Consider the following 6398-nt stretch of genomic DNA (forward strand, 5'->3'; position numbering starts at 1 on the left):
CTTCCTACCTGTCCCCTTTTGCTGCCAGTGTCAGGAGGGCCCTGGTTGGTGTCGTGGGGGCGTGGGAGCAGGCAGGGGAGCAGTAGGGCCACCAGGATCCATCTCCCACACCATGAAGATGGTTTTCTTAGGGCTGATCTGCACACAATTGCATCAGCCTTCTGCAGGGTGAGATTTCTAATCAGATACCCAAAGCCAGCAGCTCTCTCAGTTCACATCAGGCCTGTTCTGGTTCAAGGGCTGCCTGTCAGGAGCAGCACTCAGCTAGCTACCTGAACTAGCTTCCTTTAGACTGAAATAGGAGCATACATCAATTTTTAATTAACTGGATCATCTGAATGAGTGGGCACGTCCAAAAGCTTTTTGTGAACTAGAAAGCTGCATAGGGCATGCTGAATTCAGCCTATTAAATGTTTAAATAATTGCCAGGCAGAGTCTTGGACACCATTCCTCAAGGTAACACAGTAAATTATCAGCAGCACAGCCCTGGGTCAGGAGGCAGCTTTCTCAGCCTAATTTCTTCCCTGTGCCTTAGAAACAAAGGCTCTTGTTTAAAAGCTGTCCTCCCCTTGTTCCCGAGCCTTGTTTGAGGACACGCATATTAGTTCCACCTTCCTTAAACACTGCCTTGGTGTCTTTAGAGAACACAGGAAGCCTATTTTGTTTGTGGGTTTCTTCTCTGGCTGGGCTGCTTTTGCATTGCAGCTGGTTTGTCTTTGGCAGATAGCAACGTGTTCTTGGCAGCACATTTTCACCTTGAGCTCAGGGGGTGTAGCCACACCGTGTTTTGCACACCTGTGGTGGAGAACTAGGAAAATTTTGCCTGTTTGTGTCAGTGCTGAGATGTAAAAACCGGTTTCCCAGCAGAACTGTTAGTGCATTGTAGAGGTTCTGGCTCCCGAGGCGTGGGCACATGGGAGGGTGGGTGTGCGTGTGTATGCATGAGCAAGGCTTGTGCTGCCTTGCATGGACTTTAGCACTGAGCAGCTGGCAATGGGACGTGCTTCACCATTACAATCAAGTAAAGTTGTTTTGGTGTGCCCAAGCTGAGTTTCTGACCTGCTTATCTACCCTGTTCACTGTCACCTCCCACAGCACTGTCTGTAGGTGGAAGCTGTGGTGACAAGCTTGCCAAGACATGGCCACACCAAGACATTCAGGGACTGGTGTCCGTGTTCCTCACGGTGCCCTTGCCACAATCTACAGCGTCTCTGGAAAGAAGGGAGACCTCAAACAGGTGTGCTCAATAGCAGAGCGAGAAGAACACTGAGACCAACAGCAAGAGCAGCCCAGGTCTGTCTGATGCTAATGGGTATCAGCAGCACTCCAGCTGAGCTACTCCAGTGCCTGATTCCAATTGGGAAGATTAACTCAGGCAGCCAGGATGGATATGCTAGATATTAGTCTTCCAAGATCTCAGCAGGCTGATGTCCCTGTGATTGCATGTTCACAAGCTGTGAGTTACATGCTGCTCTGCTTTTCTCTTCCTGCAGAGGCAGGTGCTGATTCACGAGCTGCTGCTGTAGTTCGGCCACCAGCACATCTCTTCCCAAACCCCTTCTGTGGGGTCTGATCTTAAAACCAGCAGTGAGAGTCTAGTTGAATTGAAAATTACTTGAGCACTAAGATAAGTTAAATACTTGTTTAAAACAGCAGCAGATTTGGGCAGTGTGAGGGAGCACTGGGCTCTGCCAGCCTGGTAAAAGGAGGAAAAAACCAAAAGAAACCCCTCAGAAATATTGTTTGTCTATGTTCCTTCCAGGAGCTGCTCCATCTCTCTGCACTTGGGGCATGTTCACACCATAGCAAGGAATGGCATGAGCTCACTTTCATTAATCACTTCTTGTCAGCCAGGCAAAGTGGGAAGTAAATTCTGTTTGCTGAAAGCACCATGCAGGTGGTCTGGGAGAGTGGATGCTGGCTCAGCAGAAGCAGGGAGGTGTGAGCATGGAGTTGGGGTGGGTCAGCTGGTACCCAAACTAGAGCCACTGTGGTGTCTTGATTGCCTGTGAATGAGCCTGAAGATGCAGACAGGATAAAGCAGAGTGATGCTTATGAGGGTTTTAAAGCTCACCTTTGCTCTTATTTGGTCCTGGAGGCTTTCAGCAAAGACCACCCACTGAAACAAAGAAGAATAACTTTCCTGAAATGGAAGGGACCAAGTCATGTATTCAACCTCTTTCAATACAGTTCTGTGATCTTCTGGAGCCTTTGAATTCTTCTTTACCTACAAAAGGTTTACTACAGAACAAAATGAGTTCCCAGAGCAGAAAGATGCTCCTTTTCCAAGGGGATATGGGCTGTTGAGGCTTCAGGTAATGCTTCAAGGTGAGCTGTCATACATTTCTAAAATAATCTTTTCCCACCACTTTCCTCATGTCAGCATTTCTAGAGTTCTGGTGCGTTGTGGCTGCTGTTGTTATGTAAGGATTTATGAATGGCTGCAAAGTTCAAAGGCGTATTGGCAACCCCAAGTCCCAAAAACCAGGAGTCAGCCCAAGCCCTGCCCCGTTTCCCAAGACAAAGTTGTTTGCTGACTATTTCTTTTCTTAAATTTTTTTTTAATTAGCCCACAAACTTCAGGATCTCTTAATTCACCTCCCAGGGTTTTTTTTTTTTTAGCTTTTAGGTTGCACTAGTTTCATGGTTTCAAATCTTTCATCCACAAAACCTTGAGGGCTAGGGACATACTTTGTTTATAAATGAAAGCTAAAATTCCCTTGTTTCAAGGAGCTGGGATTTTAGGATATAATCCCCAAAGCATATATATTGTGATAAAATCACAGGAGTTTCCAGCAGTGCACCGTGTTCTCTGTTTGGAAGAGGAGGTATTGGATTGCAGTGAGCTGCAGGCATCACTAGCTACTGTTATTTAGTGAGTCAAATAAAAATAATATTGTGGTTAAACATGAGCTCTGCAGGCCTAACTAAAGAAGATAACCTCATCTATCTGCAGTGCTTCACAAAAGCGCTGCCTTTGTAATCCTCTGGATTAATGTTCACACTTAAGCACTCTGCCCCAGAAGCCTCTGCATCCCTGGCAGAGTGCATTTAAAAGGATAAAGGCTCTCTGGGATGCAGAGGAGGCTGGTGCCAGCCAGGCATCTCCTGGGACACGTGGTTGTGGCTGCTTCCAAACCAGGAGCATTTCAACCCAAGTAATCCTCCTTTCTTCCCTCTCATTGCTCTTGACTGTTGCTTTAATTTCAGTGTCGTGCTGCCTTTCACGTAGCCCCCCTCAGCCTGAATCAGATCCCTATTGTCTGTGTTGTCAACACAGCTGTTTAAATCCCTTCCCCCAAATTCCCCTGCTTTCCAGAAAGCTCCTGCCTGCAAGGCCCAGGCGCTATTCTGAGTTTGCAGCTTTCTGTCAGGTCCTGGGCTGAGCTCAGATTCCTGTTTGGACCAGCACGAGGTAAAAACGGAAACAAACTCAGGAAAACGCTGCACTTGAGCAAAGCCTGATGCTCCCTGGCTGCCTGCTGGAGGCTGCTGCAGCCTGAGACTGGCAGTGCAGAATGAAGCGAATGATTAGCATTATTAAAAATGCTTTGCAATTATGCAGCACCTTTTCATCTAAAGATTTCAAAGCTTTGTAGCACTCACGCAAAGTTACTTATTATCCCTGGCGTTTAGCAGAGTCAGGAAACGCAGGAAAGCAGCTAAGTGACTTGCCTTAGGTCATGCAGTAAGTCGGCGTCAGAGGTGGGAGCCCAGCCCCGAAGTGCTGACTCTGTGGCTCATGCCCCAGCGAGAAGACACACCCCACCTTCTGCAGAGAGAGTGCCAGGCCAGCTCCTTGGGGTGGGCAGAGATGGGGGAAGCACCCAGCCCACCCGGAGCAACAGCACAGCCTGGGCAGTGCCCTGGGAGTAGCACCCACCGTTCCCCAGCTCTGCTCCATTCCCCAGGAGCCCGGTGGCTGAGGGGCTGTCCTGGGAGCTCCTGTGCCTGAGGCTGCAGTCCAGCTTGCCTTGGCGTGGTGTGGGGTGGGTGAGTGCAGCCAGCGACCTGGAGGGCCTGGAGGGCAAGGTGTGATGGCCCTGGGCTGAGCACGGCCACTGCAGCCCCATCTCCAGCCCGATCCCTCCAGCCCACTGGCCATACACACACGGGAAGACCACAAGGACCTTCCTCAACAGGAGCAATTCAACCTCGACACCCTGGGGGACACCACTGAGGACCAGAGGGGGTTTTCCCTGTATCAGCACTGCAGCCAAGCTGCAGTTCTCCCTCTAGCTCTGGCTATAGTGAAGGTGCAGCAGCACTGGCTCCCTCCAGCCCAGGTGGTCCAGCCTGCCAAGGAGCCTGGATACGCATTCAGACACCTGCCAGGACTTCAGGAGGTGTTACACTCTTCGGCCAGCTCAGTGGGCTGGGCTGTGGGAGGCACTGGGTGCCAAACCTTTATGCCCTGCAGCAGCAGAGCTGAAAATGTCAAGTCCTTGTATGCTGACATTTTTCTGGCTTCGGGCCAGTGGTAGGACTTAGGGACAATGTCCTGTTTTCTGGGAGGAAAGTCAGAAGGAGGGAGAAGAGAGGTGGAGAAAAAAGTGGACGTGAAATGCAGTGAAGAAAAGCATGCAGACATTTAGACCTCAATGGTCAGGAAAACACCTTGGCTGAGTCTCTTGGCCCCAGTGAGGTAAAACACCTTGTTAGTGTTTACCACAAAAGGTGACTGGCACAGTTATATTTATAAGGTTAAAAAAAGAAAATTCTAAAAGACCAACTACTTCTGTTCCACCACTGAGCTACTTATTTTTACCCTAGAACTATAATGAAAAGCCACTCTGGTCAATTTTTTTCTTGGAGACTTGAGATGCTGCAGTTTTTTTAGTCATAAACAGTACCCTGTTCAAAATATTATATCCCATTTATGAAGGCAGGCGTGACTGATACAGCTTCAGAGTTCCAAGGGGCATATTTAAATAAGTAACAGGAACTAATCCATATAGGCAGCTTTCCTTAGGAGCCTGGGGATTTACATGTCTAAATTTCACTGCGATGAGACTCCAGGATAGGGGATAAAACTCTAGTTAACTTCACTGGAGATAAAACCCAGGCAAGGGGAAAAGCTTGGAGACAGATGCTGCAGTTGAATGAATTTATACCTCAGAAATGCTACTTAGAATGAACGGGCATTGCAAGGAATCATTTTAAAAAGCAAAAGAACCGATTGGGTATAAAAGCTATGTCTCAAAAGGGAATCAGAGTTTTGTCTTTTAAAGGACATTAATAAAAAACGGGGAAAAGTTTTTCCTCACTGCATATGGCTGAAGAAAACAGGAGGAAGAAGAAATTATAGGGGATAGAGGTTAATATTCATTGGGTATGTGCAAAACCTGAGCTCACACTTTGCTTTAACTTTTGCTGAGGATGGTAATCATGTGGCTGCAGATGGGAGGGATAATAGGATGGGAGTATGGAAATGTTTGGGGCCAGGATAGAAGCAAATCTCAGGGCTGCTTCCTGTGCTGAAGGCAGAGGAACGGGCTAATCCACATGCCAGAGCTCTGGAAGAACTGGCCCGATGTCTTTAACAGGTCCCTCAGCCAGGGACAGGAGCACAGCAAACCTGTACAGAAGTGAACTGATTTGGGCAAGAAGAGGCATGAAGATTTCAGCTTAATAGCATAAGAACAAATTCAGAAAAAAATGGTGAAGGAAAGGCTAGCAAAAGAGAGGGAGGTAAATGGCATGAGATGAAATGGCTTTATCAAACCCATTTATCTTTCTTGGGTAAGGCAAGCTGCGAGCCATTTGCTTGTGAAGGAAATTGGGTGGATCTCACCTCTAGACTTACACTGCACATTTCATATGGTGCCATGTGGAAAGTTCTTAAGAAAAGGAAGAGGTGATTTTGCACAAGCTATAACCCCCTAAAGAGCTGGTGTAAGAGCAGCAGGGCTGTCAGGCTGGAGGGCAGTTACCAGGGGAGTGTTAAGCATCACTCTGCAGATCTGGCAAAGTGCTTTTGTAAATGAGCTTGGCACTAATGTTACTGGAGAACTGGTGAATTTGCTGATGACAGAAAATATGAAGCAACCTCAGGAGAAAGGAGGCTTGAAATATTACACAGAGAAAGGTAGATAGCAGAAAGTGGTGGTCATAGGCACAAATGACCAAAGCCTTTCCTACAAGCTCCCTGGCAGCTCACGCCTTGATCACCAAGTAACTGACTTGTCAACAGTGGAAATAGGAAGTGAGAAATGCAATCCTGGAAGGTACCAGGAGAGGTGCAGCCCAGGCTGCACTGAAGGCTGGGGTGAGCTTGAGGAGAGGCTATCTCACTTCATTTTGCAAAGCAAATACTGTGAGCATGAGGCTTTCTCCGCATAAACACCCCCAGGAAGGGAAGAGAGAAGAGCTGATGGTGCTAAGGGCCAGTGCTGGTA

Source organism: Motacilla alba, chromosome 6, assembly GCF_015832195.1.
Source record: "Motacilla alba alba isolate MOTALB_02 chromosome 6, Motacilla_alba_V1.0_pri, whole genome shotgun sequence".
NCBI classification, from domain to species: domain Eukaryota; kingdom Metazoa; phylum Chordata; class Aves; order Passeriformes; family Motacillidae; genus Motacilla; species Motacilla alba.